Source organism: Brachyhypopomus gauderio, chromosome 14, assembly GCF_052324685.1.
Source record: "Brachyhypopomus gauderio isolate BG-103 chromosome 14, BGAUD_0.2, whole genome shotgun sequence".
In the NCBI taxonomy this organism is placed as follows: domain Eukaryota; kingdom Metazoa; phylum Chordata; class Actinopteri; order Gymnotiformes; family Hypopomidae; genus Brachyhypopomus; species Brachyhypopomus gauderio.
This window is the reverse complement of record NC_135224.1, coordinates 13,367,485-13,384,070: the sequence shown is the minus strand read 5'-3', so window position 1 is coordinate 13,384,070 and position 16,586 is coordinate 13,367,485. Positions and strand designations below refer to the sequence as shown.

General features: G+C 45.3%; 2 long non-coding RNA genes across 4 annotated transcripts in view; both read left to right on the top strand.

Moving 5' to 3' along the window:
* The window catches only part of LOC143475490 (uncharacterized), a 35,056-nt gene that overhangs the window by 12,486 nt on the left and 5,984 nt on the right, over positions 1-16,586 (top strand). The gene's annotated exons all lie outside the window — the stretch shown is intronic.
* LOC143475489 (uncharacterized) lies at positions 470-6,284 on the top strand. 3 transcript variants are annotated; one of them, XR_013121030.1, is made up of 4 exons: positions 470-1,042; positions 2,047-2,994; positions 3,116-4,535; positions 5,325-6,284. It is a non-coding gene; the product is annotated as an uncharacterized LOC143475489 (long non-coding RNA). The 3 variants fall into 3 exon arrangements; XR_013121031.1 differs by having other exon boundaries at positions 2,047-4,470; positions 4,922-6,284; XR_013121029.1 differs by having other exon boundaries at positions 2,047-4,535.

The window sequence follows — 16,586 nt, the reverse complement described above, 5'->3', positions numbered from 1 at the left end:
AAGGGTTAACCCTAACTTCTGACTTCTGCAGACCAGACACCTCAGAAAGACAAAGCAAAAAAACACAAGGTTATGTTCCACTCTTCTAATCCCCTAATCTTCTAATCCCCTAATCTCCAAACGTCTGCAACCCTGCAACCAGCTGCAGGTGTGAGGTGTGTGAAGAGTGTGAGGTGTGTGTGCGTGTGGGGGGGGGGGGTGTCTGTGTGTGTTTTTTCAAGGGTTTTGCATATGTTGACATGTGAACAGAGATCATGGTTAACAGTGTAAACTCGGTGTAAAACCCATTTCAGGGTGTCGTGGCCCTAGAAGGCCCAGCGCACCGTTGCCGTTGCTGCTGTTTGCTCCACCAGCTCTACCTCCTCCTTATCTGGGGGCAGCAGGCCAGGCACATGTGACCCAATGATCCTGAGAAACGCCAGTCCTAGAAACCAGCAAACAAACACGCTGTACAGGGCGCCGACAGTATTTAGAAGGGAGTTCAAAAGCAGTGGCGGTGGGTTGAAGTGTAGGAGTGGGGCCTTGTTTGGGCAGAGTCAGGGTCAGAACACGTGCAGGGTCAGAACAAGTGCAGGGTCAGGGTCAGAACACGTGCAGGGTCAGAGTCAGAACACGTGCAGGGTCAGGGTCAGAACACATGCAGGGTCAGAACACGTGCAGGGTCAGGGTCGGAACACGTTCAGGGTCAGGGTTAGAACACGTGCAGGGTCTGGGTCAGAACACGTGCAGGGTCGGAACACGTGCAGGGTCGGAACACGTGCAGGGTCAGGGTCGGAACACGTGCAGGGTCTGGGTCAGAACACGTGCAGGGTCGGAACACGTGCAGGGTCGGAACACGTGCAGGGTCAGAACACGTGCAGGGTCAGGGTCGGAACACGTTCAGGGTCAGGGTCGGAACACGTGCAGGGTCAGAACACGTGCAGGGTCGGAACACGTGCAGGGTCGGAACACGTGCAGGGTCGGAACACGTGCAGGGTGCTGAAACACCTGCCAGCTGTGGAGGAGCCATGTGAATGACTCTGCATGAAGAAGGGAGTCATGGGTAATGAGTCTTCACTATGCTTGTCTTGACTGACTCACTGCTGAGCTGCGAGTATGATGAACCCCCAACCTTAGAGTAATAATCCTAACTCCTAACCCTTATCCCTAACCCTAGAATAATAACCCTAACCCCTTATCACGTCTCAAAAAGTGGCCCATGATGAAGGTTCTGCTATTCACACCTGCTGTGTCCGTCCAGTGGATCCAGTGAGGTGTTTGCATGCCTAACTCTCCTAACACAAACACAAGGCTGATGTATTTGTGCCAGATATTATACATACAGACTTTGTCTGTCCCACAGCGCATGTACCTCTTGCCTCTAATTGGTTCATTTAAAACAGTGGTGTGTTGATGGTAGAGTGTGTCTAAAGCAGATGAAGGCATGTCCAGTCTACTCTGCTTTAGAGCTTAGCTTAGTGACTGCAGGCTACACCTGTTAGCTTCAGTCATGCATTTAGTTTGCCAAATGTTTCTTCTATCTTGTTTATGTTTCATGTTTGCATATGAAACTGACATTTTTTGTGAACATGCAGTCCTGAAACAGTAAGCATTCTCTCACAGTATCACTCAGATTTGATGACTGGTTGAGAGCTGTAAAAATCACAGAGATGGAAAGCATGGTGATATTTTCAGACCACTCAGCTGGCTTCATGTGGTACAAAGGTTGTTGATGTAGCATCTGATGCAACGCACCATAAATGACGTGCATGCAGTAAACCCCTGGGGGAGGGGACAGTGGGGCGGTGGGATTAGGGTTCGCAGGGTTCAGTGTGTTGACGGAGCCAGAACTTTGGCCTTTTCCTCCAGATGTTGCCTACATGCACAGCCTTGATCCTGCTGGGTTGCCTGCGATTGCATCACTTACTCTGGGGCTGGGGGGGAGGGGTTGAGAGGACGGTCTGCATACAGCACTGTGTGGAGTCTAGGAAATCCCCTTTTTGCCACGTGGGGACTGGATGCCTTTTCTGGCTCATGCATAAACCCTCTGTCCTTCTCCCTCTAAAGGCCTCCTGGCCGGGACCACTCACTCGTTCTGCCTGCTCTGCTGCCTTTTCCACAGCCAAGGACAAATGGCTGAGTCATTGCGTGAACTGTGTTCTTTCTGACTGACCTTCACTGAGCGGTAAGCACTGAGGGGTTTGCTGCGAGCTAAAGTGTAAAGTCTGCTCAGGTATTTATTTACAGTGCACATTTCCTTTATATGAGCAAACAGTTCAGATCGTAAGACGGGATGAGTATAAAAGGCTTAAGGGTCCAAATATGCCTTCTCCTTCCACAGCATTAGATTTGCTTTGCTTACCTGTCCATCACCCTAGACACCCTCCCAGTGTGTTTCCAGCCTGGGCCTATATGCACTCTATGAATAATATATGTCACATCGCTTCTCTCTGCCATTAAAAGTGACCTTGTTTAATTATTGAGTGGATCAGATGATTACAGCCCTGACCGCGGTGTATTAAAGCTCTGTACCGCTCGACTTTCATGCACAAACTCGATGCCGAGAGTCTCCAGATTCTGAGACGTCACTGATGAATTATTAATGGGATTCTTCCAGACTGAGACCAATGGCAGCTGCAATTAGTGCAATTACAGAATAGCAGAGTCAGGCTTTGCTCCCCATGTGCATCTGTGAGCCATGGCATGCTGGGAACACCCAACAAGACCTGTCGCTTTGGAGACGCTCCGAGCCAGTCTGGCCTTCACAGTCTGGCCTTCACAGTCTGGTCTTCACAGTCTGGCCTTCACAGTCTGGTCTTCACAGTCTGGTCTTCACAGTTTATCAGAGTTGTCCAGACCCTTCCGCTTGCTTGGTGGAGGTATCAGATGCAGGAGCAGAACGTCGGCGAGGGGACAGCGATGCTCCAGCCCAGGGTGATACGGCCTCCTGGGACACTAAGCCTGACTGCAAACATGTGCATCGATTATGGAAATTGGATGAATGGATCTTTTCTGGTTTGGATTTTAGATTCTTTCTCCCTGACCTTCAGTTACTTCCCTTCAGAATATGACAGATCGATCATGTGATGTGGCTCTAAAAAGCATTTTTAATTTTTCTCTTGTCGTTTCATCACAGCTGTGTTCTGAAGCATCGGCGCAGATGGAAATTCTGAAGTGAGGGGGACCAAGCTGTACAATATATACGTTTATGCTTGTAGATGCTAGATTTCGGATGGAGTCAATATAAATCTGGAGGGGACATGTCCCCCACCCGTCCCCAGTGCCATCTGCGCCGCTGTTCTGAAGGGGTGAGAAGTGGAGGGCATCAGTTTGACAGGCCGAATTTCAGACATCGATTGGTCATGACTGTCGACCTGGTGAGCTGAGGTGCCCCGGGGGCAGACAAGGAAGTGCCGCTCCATCACTCCTAAATCACTCCTCCACTGCTTTGACCTTCCTGTGACTCGGAGGTGTGGGCGAGTTCAGGTGCTTAGGAGCGGAACGCCGTAGGGACCGACGGTGGTCCTGCTCGGTGGAGCGCGGCCTCCTGGGACTGACAGCGTTCAGGCGTGTCGCCTGGGCGTGGGGGAGGAGCTCGGCTGCTGCGAGGTGCCGTCTCATTACTCTGCGCTGGGCAGCAGTGGGCCGACGTTGTCTCGCTGCCGTCTGTGTTGGATGATGGATGCATTTTGTTTAGCGCTGCATAACGGACTCGGGATTTGAACGCACGGTGAACCCGTTAACAGGAGCTGCTTGAGTTCCTTTTATTAATGTACAGTCTGAAAGCAAGTTGACTAAAATTATTAAAGCTGATCTTGCATCACTGCTGAGATAATTGTGGGATAAATGGTGTAGGAAACGGCTCGGTCACACAGCCTTCCAAAACTCAGCCCTTAAGGGGAAGATGCTCCTCATGTCATGTCTTCCCATAATTCATATGCTCAGAATGCAGCCAGGCTGGTGTGTGTTTGACCGTCTGGTAGGCAGTTCGCCGTCCTCAGCTGTCTGAGTGAGGAGGGAGGTGTTGGGAGCGAATGTGCTGACACCCAGCCTGACTACTGCCGATTCAGCACTAAACCTACAGCCATGGTTTCACTACCGGCCAACAGCACTTACGTGCCCCTCAGTGCCATTTGACCGAGTGTCCCAGTAGGTGGATCTCCACTGCAACACTGCACAGTGACATATTGGTTTTCTCCAAGTAATGAGGTGGGTGGGAGGCCCACCTCGGCCCCCAGGCACCTCGCATGACCTCAGGGTGCGTAGAGTATGTGTGGGGAAACGGCTCTAACTAACGGTCAGCCTTTCACACCACTGACCACCGTTCATAACTGCCTCTGCCTCCTTCCTGAGAATGAAACCATGTGCTTTGCAATGTTTAACGCTGTGCTATTTTGCATTATGCTATTACAGGCACAGCCATATAACACATCCATAGACCTCAACATTGCACACAAAGGCCATCATCTAAATTCCACCAACTGTGATCTGGTGAGAGGAGACCTTCATGACTGTGATCTGGTTACAGGAGATCTTTGTGACTGAACTGAACTATAGTATGTGTTTCAAATATAAAGGTCAAAATATGTTTTAAAAGGATAGCATTATTATAAAATCGTTTATAAGACATTTATAATTTATTGCCACTAATTAATACATGCAATGTATGTGTGTGTGCGCATGTGTATGTTTGTGCATGTATGTGTGTGTGTGTCTGTGTGTGTGTGCATGCGTGTGTGAGCGTCTGTGTGTGTGTGTGTGCGCGTGCAAGAGAGAATGTGTGAGGGGGACTTAGCAGTTGTCCTCTGGTTATATGACAATGACTTCAGGATACAGGATGACAGGCACTCAGGGGTCTCTGGCATCCCTATGGGAGCTGTAATGAAGATTTATTAGCTTGCACGTTTAGTGGAACAGCACACAAACTGTTTATTCTCTCAAGGTCATCTCCGACGTCCTCTTACTTTTGGGATGAGAGGAAGACTCATGGTCGTCTCAGTCAGGAGTGCTTTGGAGTTTCAGCAGCAGTTAAATTGTGGGAACAGGCATCAGAGATTTTCTAAGTGGTCAGGGAAAGACACTGCAGTGGCCAAGAGAGCTGCTCAAAGCCCATGGTTTACTGTCTGCCAGCCCCACAAGCCACAATCTTTTATCCTGCAACTCTAGCAGCATAAGGAGCACCTGAGCCAGTTAGTCTGTGATGGATCACCCTGCCTTCTGCCTCAGCTGTTTCCTGCTGAATCTTTTCATTTTCTCCCTTTCTCCCCCCTCTCCCTCGGTCTCTCTCCCTCTCCCTCCTCCCTTTCCATCTCTCCTCCCTCTCCCCCTCTCTCTCCTGCACACAGAACTGGGAGTAGCTCCTCCATCAAACCCTGTTGTCTCTCTGACTTGACAGTTCACACCAGTGCTTGACCTGCTCTTTATTAGCACTGCCTGAAACAGCCGTGGCAACGGTGTGTCTGTAGCACACGGCCGAGCTCCGTCTGTGCCGATGGTGCGTGCAGCGTCTGGGTGGTGTGAGCATGTCCCCACTCACTACACCCTGCTCTGATGCCAGCACACCGAAAAAGCTAAAAATATCGCAACCAAATTACAATGGTTTTCTGTCACTGTTCAACCTAGATATGTCGACAGCCCCTTGCAGGCCTTGCTGAATCTAATTGAATTGCAAAATGTAAAACTAACCCTTTCCACAGTGTTGCTAACGATGTTTTTTTTTTAAAAAAAGGTTATGAAAAATGTATCTGCTTATCAAGCTGATCTTAAAGTTTGTGATAAATTTTGTCTCCTTTTCTCAACACACATTTTTTTTGTATTAACTACATGTCCCCTCCCTCCAAGATACCAGCAAATGTTCTCTGGGGTGGTATGGTGTCTGTGTTATGGTATCTGTGTTATGGTATTTGTGATATGGTTGTGGGTTTTTTTTTTTTTTTTTTTTGCTTTGGTTTTTGTTGCCAATGTCTCAGTCCAAACCCCAAAAGGTCACAGTGGTAAGAAAATGTCCATTAAAATTATATTTAATGGGGTTTTTTTGTTGTGCTTGTTTATCAGATGTTTATGAGAAAAGCCCAAATTTTCTGCCCATGTTCTTTGGTTTTGTGTCCTCATCACAGTGGTGTGTCTTTATTTAATTATTCTAGTTAGTAATTTTTTTTCATGATGCACTTAGTTTTTATTATTTGTTTTTCTCCTCGTCCTTGTTCCTTGTTTCTGTTCATTATGCCATGTCGTTCCCATAAATCCAGTCCTTGTCTGTATGTTTTTTTCTGTCTCTGAAGTTTGAATAAATTTTAAAATGTGATAATTTCAAAATAAAGCTATAATTTACTGAGAAATATCTTTTTCTTTGGGCCCCTATCTTGACGTGCCTGATTTTATTACGTTCTGAGATAATATTGAGAGAAAAAGGGCAAAATTGTCTAAATTGTGTAACCATAAAAATGCAGCACCAAGAATATAAGTTGTTGAGAAAATGTGTAATGATATTCTAAACAGCCTCTGAAATACACTGGCATAATCTTAAACAAGTATTTTTTATTATCAAATAATAATAGAGAAACATGGCAGTTCTGATTATTTCCATTAACATGGGGAATCATGTCTGCCAAGTCAAACGTCTGGTATGTCTACTGGTGCAACCACCCATTTTGGAGCCATTTTGAACATTTTGAGCCAAAAGATCATGTAACAGAATGTGATGTTCTACAGAAGAACCTCTCAAGACCCCAACTGCCACAAGTCAAGATTAGTAACTCTCTGTAAAACTTGACAAAAATAAAGCAGATTCAGGTCATGGTCAGGTATGATTAGAATGATATGACCTCAGTAAAATCTTAATAAACGTAAAATCATCATAAAATATTCAAGTTAATATGGAAAAATAGTTTGAAATATGCAAACCAAGGTCAAGTGTTTACATAGTCATCCACAATAATGCATGCAAAATATGGTTTCAATTTTAAATGTCCTGTGGAATTACCAGGTTACACCATTGCACCATTTATTTTATGAGACAAATTTGATCAATTTATGGACAATACTTCTACTAGTGTATCAGTAATAAAATTATTGTTATTATTAAAATCATATACCATAATATGCAACTTGAAATGTAGCCTAAAAAGAATGATACAATCTCTAAATTAATCTGTGTTTAATTTCACATTTCTATAGGACACTGCACATAAACAAGAAGTATGTAGGTGGAAACCTGTGTATGCAAACAACAAACTCTCTCCTCTTCTAATAGATGCCTCTTACAAGTAAAGAAAAAGTGGTTTGCCACAGAGCGCGTGTTAATGCAGATCCTGCTGCAAGGGCAATTTACCTTGTTAAAATAAGGCAAAGATACACTACATACACCTCACGTCAGTTGGTGTAATCGATAAATATCAATTGGCGTAACCAATGTTTTTCGTAAAAATCTAATATTGCACAAAAAAGTTGCTATGAATATGATTTTAGTACTGTACTACACTGTAAAAATGAAATTTAAAATTATTTTAAACCAACTGACCCAAGATTAGAAAGAAAACAATGTCTATGGCATATTGACTTGCTCAGTACACCAAAACCCATATTATCTTAGTTTAGAAATCAAATTTTTTAAATATAATTTGAAGTGATATTTCAGAATAAATCACTTATTTCCATCATTACACTTACATAACTTCTAGAAGGCTGAATTATTTAATTCTTGTCATGCTTTTGTGGTTACGCCGTTTGACAATTTAATGTGACTGTGATTCTTTAATTGGATAAAAATGGTAGAAATGTCATAAAATGCTATGTTATCAACAGAAATGCAAACTACACATCTAAACAAACATCTAGCATGTTGTTTTAATGTGTTTAAAGCATATTTGTGATTTGGGCATCATACCAACCCTTATTTGTCACTGACCCCACCTATTAAACTTCGCTTCTCTTTTATGCCCCAAATCCCCGGTGTTACACTGAGTTGACTTTTTTAGCATTTAAATGCTGCATCTGAAATGAAGCCTATTTAATTATCAACGTGTCAGCGCCTAGTTAGCTAGCGTTTACTTTCAAATGTTCATTAACATTTGAAAGTTTCATTAACATTAGTTGCCTACTTACTTTTATTAACATGACTTTCATTAACCTCCAAAGCAAGCTAGCTCAACGACTTCCCACAAGAAGAACAAAAGCATGCCATCTGGCTAAAATGAGTTTCACAAAAGATGTTTTAGCTTTACTTCCTCCCGCAAACTCCACTAGACTGATAGACACAGCTCAGCAACAAGCACTTCCTGTGTGTTGTACCTCCCCTAGAATAGAATAGAATAGAATGCCTATTCTATACCTCTCTTTGTACCTCCCCTTTTAAACACTTCCTGTGTGTTGTACCTCCCCTTTTACACACTTCCTGTGTGTTGTATGCTTTCTGTCAGGTTCGCCATTTGCAAATTTGTTTCTGTAGCCTTGGTAAAAAGCCACTGTAGTTAATATACTGTCACCATTCTACAACACTGTCACCATATTTAAATACTGTCTGACCGCACAACCTTATTTGCAACATCCAGAGTTGTGTATGGTTCACACCATGAATAACATCCAGACACTTCACTCACATTTACGTTAACCTGTGTGACCTGGTTTAGAGTGTTATGTAATTATATAATACTATATCTCCAACGTGAAGTCTGAGTTAACCATAACCCCAAAGGCTCCAAAATAGTATGGTGGAAGTGATCATGGAAGAATACATGTTGGGTGTGAGTTCACCAGAATCCCAGTGGCTTCTGTTTGTAAACACTTATTTAGTTTAATTATTTGTAAGCTTAGAATGCAGCCTCAGTCTAATAACTCCCACTGAGATTGCAGTTCTCAAAGCTGCAAGTCCGTTATTAATTATCTGACCAATTATCCTTCGAGCAGGCATGGCCTAATTGCCTATTAACACCTGTGTCTGGAGAAAACTCTATTTGGCAAATCATATTGTTCAGTAATGGGGTTAACATGAATAGTAGATTGTTAGGCCATAATTAAGTACAAACGCTGGCAGGCAGTTTTACTATAATTACTATATGAATGAATGTTCCATTTCATAATCGAAAGTCAGACATGGTTCGGGAACAATGGAATAATTTGCATTGCAATGTATGCCACGCCCCCATGTGGGAGGGTGTCCTGGCGGGTCTTTCTGTAACTGTGTAATCTCTTTGTCAGGCTCTCGGATTCTGATAAGCACTCCCATTTTTAACTTGAGCAACAGCAGGCAATGCTGACATCAGTCCTACTGTCCTGTGTGGTTTAAAAAGATTCACTGTGATCAGATTCACTGTTACAGGTACTTTGTGGGCCCACTTTGATGACAGAAACCTTCAGGTCCCTCTCTAAACTCCCTCTCTCTTCTCTCATGCCTGAGCAGGTCCCACCACACAGCTCCTCATGTGGAAAAAAATCCAGGCTTAGGATAAATCCCCACTGGATTTCTATATGTACACATAAAGGAAAGTGGTTAGAAGATTCACAAAATTCTGCCTTCTTTGTGGTTCCAAGATCCATTGCCCCTCATGTTACCCTCAGCATGAAGGTTTTTGTTTTGTTAGCTTTAGTATCAGTTTCACAAGGGGTCTGTTTACCATACAGTATTGCTGTGGTTTTTGGCATACTGCTTTGGTTTTTGTTATCTTACTTTAGTTTTTGGTATCTTGCTTTGGTTTTTGGTATCTGCTTTTAGCTGTCACTTGAAATTCACCTTTAATATATGGACTGACCATATAGGAAGGATTTTTTTGATGATGAATCAAAGGATGAATCTGAGTCTCTTTCTGAGGTATGTCAGTTGCAGCCAGTTGAGTTTGAATAAAAATGAACACAGTTTTGTTCAAGACCGTTGAGTTCCAAATTAAAGGTTTCCAGTGGGTGATGGTTAACCCTTGATCAGTCAGCCATGGCCCAAGTTGTGACTGTATTAGGATCAACTAGTTATGTACTGGGGAGTCATTTACCAAAGCAACATAAATCCCCATTTAGTCCCCCCCCCCCCTTCCAGCTGTGATTGGGCAAATGATTGACATCCCTGACTGAAGAGCACCAGCTCCACACCAGTAGCTCTAAGCATTCAGGAGATTCTGTATGTGTCGTGTAATACAACGAATGCAAGATGAGATGAGATGGAGGATCCAACTGCAAGCACTTTATCTGGGATTGTGAAGTAGATAGGCAGTGGAAAGGTAAATCCCGGAAGGGTCATGAGAACAGAGAGGTAGGCAGGAAGTAGTTCATCAGGAACTCAGTTCAGGCAAGTCCAATGTCGAAAGAGAGCGGCAGGGTGTGTGAGATATCTGAGGATGAAGGAGACAGGGTCTTGAAAACATGCAGAGTTCAACAGCCAGGCTAGCAAGCATGTCCAGAAAATGCTTGATATGTGTCATGAGGCTGTCTTCGCAGTAAGAGATGGGGGATTAAATAAGTGACTCACGTAAGAGACAGAATAGACAACCGGAGTGTCTAGTTAATGTTCTGGCCAACCAGATCGGAGATGGTAGTGGGAACAGGAGGTGGGCATGGCAGTGCTGGCATGGTTGTAGCTCAGGGGATATGGTATTCATGATAGATAACATGCATCAGTAAAATCAAGTAACAATATGAGTTCTTACAGATTTTGTATTAGTGATAAGTAGTAGTTCTTTCATGAACTTCTTGATGTGTTGTCTGAAAGTACCAGCATTCCACACCAGATGATTATTATTAGATTCCAGTCTGTAGGTCATCCTTCAGTCAGGGGGCCCGAGGTGACGGAGAACTTCTCCCCTCCTACCCCCCTCACCCATCTGCCCCCCCAAAAAGATTTGCCTCCTCCCCAGCGTGCCAAAAAGGATGTGGCCAGCAGTAAAAGTGTCATGTTGAAGGTGATCTGAGTCTGGTCTGAGTGGTGCATGTTCTCAGCGGATCGGACTGACGTGGATGTGTGAGGTTGGGTGGATTGTAACACAGTTGCATTGAGCACAACAGTGTCATGACACGGCAGCACCCGCATAATGACACAACACACCAGCACCCTCATAAGGGACACAACACACAACAAGCTTAACTCCGTCTTGCAGTCCTGGAGAGTTCTTGGTCCGCTTGTGTGTCCTGGTAGATGTGGCAGACATCACAGGAGTTGCTGTCTTCATCTCTTCATCTGGCAGTCATGGCCTGGTGGTTAGGAAACTGGTCTTGTGACCGGAGGGTCGTGGGTTCGATCCCCAGACCTGAGGCCATGACTGAGGTGCCCCTGAGCAAGGCCCTTAACCCTCAATTGCTCACTTGTATAAAAAATGAGATAAAAATGTAAGTCACTCTGGATAAGGGCGTCTGCCAAATGCCATAAATGTAAAAATAAAAAAATCTCAGCATCCTGGCAAAATCAGTGGTGATGAAAGTGATCTGCTCAGCCTCATTCTGAAAGTGAAATGGATCTGCAACATGTAGTACTGAGACACAGCAGAAATCATCACTCCTCTACCAAAATGTGCCATATTTTGTCAATTGTGATTTTTACACCCCAATCAAAATTTTTCCTCCGCTTTTAACACATCTGTGCAGTCAGAACACACACACACACACACACTAGTGATTACTAGGGGGCTGTGGATCACACGTGCCCAGAGCGGTGGGCAGCCCTAGCCCGGCGCCCGACGCTGGGGAGCAGTTGGGATTAGGTGCCTTGCTCAAGGGCACCTCAGTCATGGCCTGTCTGGGAATCGAACCCACAACCCTCCGGTCACAAGACCAGTTCCCTAACCACCAGGCCATGACTGCCCCTAAGGGCAGAGTACACCGCAGAAATCATCACTCCTCTACAAGAGTACACAGAAGAAATCATCACTCCTCTTCCAGAGTACACAGCAGAAATCATCACTCCTCTACAAGAGTACACAGCAGAAATCATCACTCCTCTATCAGAGTACACAGAAGAAATCATCACTCCTCTACCAGAGTACATAGAAGAAATCATCACTCCTCTACCAAAGTACACAGAAGAAATCATCACTCCTCTTCCAGAGTACACAGAAGAAAGCACCACTCCTCTACCAGAGTACACAGCAGAAATCATCACTCCTCTACCAGTGTGTGTCTCAGCGCAAGACTGGGATGAGTGTTGGAAACACTGGTGCTGTGAGGCCTCCTGGTCATCTGCTCCTCTCCCTCTCTGTCAACTGAGTAGGGTTAGGGTTAGGGGTTACACATTGTGCAAGTCTAACGATTTGTTTGACCATTTCTGATTGAGTTGTGTTCTATGATACTGTCAGTAGATAATTATAAATTACTGACAATTATAAATTACTACTGAATCCAGAACTGCTGTTAACCTTGAATTTGGTTTTACTTTACTACTCAAGTTATTTAATTGAGCTAAAAACTCATCGTCTTGCCTCGTGTTCCCCACTGGAATTAGGGGACTTGCCCTCCAGCTCTGTAAGCTGCCTTCTTTTAAAGGACAGAACGAAGTTCTCTTTAAGACAACGACATGTTGACAAAGTCAGAACTTAAGGGACAAGAAACTCTGCTAAGAGCCTAAGGGTTAGGGTTAAGGTTAGACATTTAAAAGAGGCTAAAGTCTCCTGCTCTAGAGTTAGGGTTAGGGCTAGGGTTAGGACTAAGGTTAGGGTTAAAGTTAGGGCTAGGGTTGGGGTTAGGGTGGGACGTGTAATCAAAGGCTGCCTCAGTACTCACTGAAGGCCCACCCTCACCAACACACCAGTCATTATGGGTGAACAGAAGTCAACTGGTCCCAGTTTACCAGGGCCACTGAACTTCCCCGTTACCCACAACCTCCCACAGTTCCCACAGGCATGCTACCAGGCAGCCAACTGCTCCACTGTAAGTGTCACGATGGCGATGCCCAGCCAGTTATAGGGGGAGTACCCTAACCCTAACCCTTACCCTAACCCCAGGGTCAGCCAAAATACATTCTATGTCTATTCCATTTTGGATACATTCAGAATGGGAAAGGGGGGTGAAGGTGATTCAGGGTTGTTGGCCTATTGAACACTAACCCTACTAAAATAAACCCATAGCTACATTACACATAGCTAATCCCTAACCCACCACAACATCTAAAGGACTTTTTCTATCTTCACCACTCAGAAAAGTTTCATCTCCTAATGAAATGGGACAAGGACACTGACTGGTCATGGCAGCAATGAATCCAGTGAGATCCAGCAGTCATGTGTGCTGGTCTGCATATGATCATTAGAGACTTTACCAACATGGGGCCCTCTATAATGAGCCATTAATTATTACCAGCAAAACAGAATTTCCAAAGAGTCACATTAATGCAATATGTGTATTAAACATCCAGTTTGAAATGTAATGAAATTCCCAATGCAACTTTGACTCAACAGCTGAACCACTGGAGTGGTGATGCAGACCTTCAATAAATGTTCAATAAATTATTAACAGGAGAATCATATACACTATAAAACACAATCATTTAATGGGAACTAAACTTGAAAGGCCAGGGAAGCACACTTCTTGCCAAATGTCAGGGCAGCGTCCCTGGGCCTTTCCTGAAGGTTACTAAGGAGACCAAGTGGCACTGTGGGATATTGTGAAGCCACGCCCCGCAGTCTCCTCCGTGTGGCCACCACAGGCATGTGTGGTTAAAAATAGCTCTTCTCATTTGCTGGTGAAATGAGGTCAGACCAATGGGGTAAAAGCAAAAAAGGAAAGGTTGGTGTGTGATGGTGTAGTGTAGTGTAGAGGTGCCCAGACAGCTGCACATTTATCAGGTCCCCTAATAAAGACGAGCTTAAGCACGTGTCTGGTGACTGAGCGATATTTATATTTTATGATATTTACAGTACTGTAGAGTACTGTAATGTGATTGGCCAGCTAGCCCAGAAATGGTTATGTGATTGGCCAGCTGGCTCATAGCATTCTGAGCACAACCCAGAAACAGATAAGTGTGAGCTTTTTGTGGCAACGTTGCCATTGGAGACTAGATTGAGAGTGTTTATCATAAGATAATGAAACATTCAATAGTATTTGCAGGAACTATCTGAAGATACGGGTGTTCTGTATGTGTGTTGGGGAGGTGTTCTGTCTGTGTTGGGGAGGTGTTCTGTATGTGTGTTGGGGAGGTGTTCTGTCTGTGTTGGGGAGGTGTTCTGTCTGTGTTGGGGATGTGTTCTGTATGTGTTGGGGAGGTGTTCTGTATGTGTGTTTGGGAGGTGTTCTGTCTGTGTTGGGGAGGTGTTCTGTATGCGTTGGGGAGGTGTTCTGTATGTGTGTTGGGGAGGTGTTCTGTCAGTGTTGGGGATGTGTTCTGTATGTGTTGGGGAGGTGTTCTGTATGTGTGTGTTCGGGGGGTGTTCTGTATGTGTGTTGGGGAGGTGTTCTGTATGTGTGTGTTGGGGGGGTGTTCTGTATGTGTGTTGGGGAGGTGTTCTGTATGTGTGTGTTGGGGGGGTGTTCTGTATGTGTGTGTTGGGGGGTGTTCTGTATGTGTGTGTTGGGGAGGTGTTCTGTCTGTGTTGGGAATGTGTTCTGTATGTGTTGGGGATGTGTTCTGTATGTGTTGGGGGGGTGTTCTGTATGTGTTGGGGAGGTGTTCTGTATGTGTGTGTTGGGGGGGTGTTCTGTATGTGTGTGTTGGGGGGTGTTCTGTATGTGTTGGGGAGGTGTTCTGTATGTGTTGGGGAGGTGTTCTGTCTGTGTTGGGGATGTGTTCTGTATGTGTTGGGGAGGTGTTCTGTATGTGTGTGTTGGGGGGTGTTCTGTATGTGTGTTGGGGAGGTGTTCTGTATGTGTGTGTTAGGGAGGTGTTCTGTCTGTGTTGGGGATGTGTTCTGTATGTGTGTGTTCGGGGGGTGTTCTGTATGTGTGTTGGGGGGGTGTTCTGTATGTGTGTGTTGGGGAGGTGTTCTGTATGTGTGTGTTGGGGAGGTGTTCTGTATGTGTTGGGGAGGTGTTCTGTATGTGTGTTTGGGAGGTGTTCTGTATGTGTGTGTTCGGGGGGTGTTCTGTATGTGTGTTGGGGAGGTGTTCTGTCTGTGTTGGGAATGTGTTCTGTATGTGTTGGGGAGGTGTTCTGTATGTGTGTTGGGGAGGTGTTCTGTCAGTGTTGGGGATGTGTTCTGTATGTGTTGGGGAGGTGTTCTGTATGTGTGTGTTCGGGGGGTGTTCTGTATGTGTGTTGGGGAGGTGTTCTGTATGTGTGTGTTAGGGAGGTGTTCTGTCTGTGTTGGGGATGTGTTCTGTATGTGTGTGTTCGGGGGGTGTTCTGTATGTGTGTTGGGGAGGTGTTCTGTCTGTGTTGGGGATGTGTTCTGTATGTGTTGGGGAGGTGTTCTGTATGTGTGTGTTCGGGGGGTGTTCTGTATGTGTGTTGGGGAGGTGTTCTGTCTGTGTTGGGGATGTGTTCTGTATGTGTTGGGGAGGTGTTCTGTATGTGTGTGTTCGGGGGGTGTTCTGTATGTGTGTTGGGGGGGTGTTCTGTATGTGTGTGTTGGGGAGGTGTTCTGTATGTGTGTGTTGGGGAGGTGTTCTGTATGTGTGTGTTCGGGGGGTGTTCTGTATGTGTGTTGGGGAGGTGTTCTGTCTGTGTTGGGAATGTGTTCTGTATGTGTTGGGGAGGTGTTCTGTATGTGTGTTGGGGAGGTGTTCTGTCAGTGTTGGGGATGTGTTCTGTATGTGTTGGGGAGGTGTTCTGTATGTGTGTGTTCGGGGGGTGTTCTGTATGTGTGTTGGGGAGGTGTTCTGTATGTGTGTGTTGGGGGGGTGTTCTGTATTTGTGTTGGGGAGGTGTTCTGTATGTGTGTGTTGGGGGGTGTTCTGTATGTGTGTGTTGGGGGGGTGTTCTGTATGTGTGTGTTGGGGGGGTGTTCTGTATGTGTGTGTTGGGGGGGTGTTCTGTATGTGTGTTGGGGAGGTGTTCTGTCTGTGTTGGGGATGTGTTCTGTATGTGTTGGGGAGGTGTTCTGTATGTGTGTGTTCGGGGGGTGTTCTGTATGTGTGTTGGGGAGGTGTTCTGTCTGTGTTGGGGATGTGTTCTGTATGTGTTGGGGAGGTGTTCTGTATGTGTGTGTTCGGGGGGTGTTCTGTATGTGTGTTGGGGAGGTGTTCTGTATGTGTGTGTTGGGGAGGTGTTCTGTATGTGTGTGTTAGGGAGGTGTTCTGTCTGTGTTGGGGATGTGTTCTGTATGTGTGTGTTCGGGGGGTGTTCTGTATGTGTGTTGGGGAGGTGTTCTGTATGTGTGTGTTGGGGAGGTGTTCTGTATGTGTTGGGGAGGTGTTCTGTATGTGTGTGTTAGGGAGGTGTTCTGTATGTGTGTTGGGGAGGTGTTCTGTATGTGTTGGGGAGGTGTTCTGTATGTGTGTGTTGGGGAGGTGTTTTGTATGTGTGTGTTAGGGAGGTGTTCTGTATGTGTTGGGAGGTGTTCTGTATGTGTGTGTTGGGGAGGTGTTTTGTATGTGTGTGTTAGGGAGGTGTTCTGTATGTGTGTGTTAGGGAGGTGTTCTGTATGTGTGTTGGGGAGGTGTTCTGTATGTGTGTTGGGGAGGTGTTCTGTATGTGTGTGTTGGGGAGGTGTTCTGTATGTGTGTGTTGGGGAGGTGTTCTGTCTGTGTGTTGGGGATCATGCATC